The sequence below is a fragment of the Galeopterus variegatus genome, unplaced genomic scaffold, assembly GCF_000696425.1.
Source record: "Galeopterus variegatus unplaced genomic scaffold, G_variegatus-3.0.2 Scaffold8963, whole genome shotgun sequence".
Classification (NCBI taxonomy): Eukaryota; Metazoa; Chordata; class Mammalia; order Dermoptera; family Cynocephalidae; genus Galeopterus; species Galeopterus variegatus.
In genome coordinates this window covers 26624-27471 of record NW_007735074.1, presented here as the reverse complement: position 1 = coordinate 27471, position 848 = coordinate 26624, and the positions used below count along the sequence as shown (strand labels likewise).

The 848-nt window shown below is 48.5% G+C and overlaps 1 pseudogene; it reads left to right on the top strand.

Moving 5' to 3' along the window:
• The first annotated feature begins 562 nt into the window (after nucleotides 1-562).
• Nucleotides 563-848, top strand: part of LOC103608906 — a 2778-nt pseudogene continuing 2492 nt past the window's right edge.

Here is an 848-nt window from a genome sequence, read left to right as displayed (position 1 = left end):
AGGCACCCTCAAAAGCTTTCTGAATTTAGTTATCTACCTATCGATGCCAAAACATGACGATTCTTATAAATTAGGAATTGTTTCTTTTGAATGAATTGTGATGACGCTCGGTGGTGGAGCGCGAAAGACCCTAGCGGTTGAGGCGCTGTGCGAGCGGCCCCGCTGCTGGTTGCGCTGCTGGCCGTGCGGGGGCGCGCGCGGGCGGGCGCCGCTCCAGAAAGGCAGGTGGGGCCGGCGCAAAGCAGGACCCAGCGGCGGCCCGGGTTCCAGCTCTTGGGAGCAGATGGTCACTCCCCCACGGGGAGGGAGGTGCGGACAGCTTTTCCTCGGGTCGCGGACCCGGCGGACTCCGGGCAGGGACTCCCTTTTGCACCTTCGCTAGTCACGGTTGGACCCCGCTTTGGGCCATGACCAGCTTCCCTCGGTAAATAAATCTCTGTCAACTCCTTGGGATTTGAAAAGAAAATGCCTGGTGTCATAGCTAGTGAAAGTCATGGGCTTTCAAGAAGTAGTCCATCAAAGAAAAACAGACTTTCTTTGAGTTTTTTTCAGAAAAAAGGAAATGAAGAGAGTCTTGGATTTCACAGATTCTGAAGAAAATGAAGAGAAAGCCTCTGAATACAGAGGATCTGAAATTGTTGAAGTTGTTCTTGCAGCACAGTCCTCACCTATAAACTGTGAGGAGAGCAAAGTTGTTACCCTTTGGGGGACTGAATAATCTCGACAATACTTGTTATCTTAATAGTATACTTCAGGTATTATATTTTTGTCCTGGTTTTAAATCTAGAGTGAAGCATTTAGTGAATATTATTTCAAAGAAGATAGAAGCTCTAAAGGATGAAACCAAT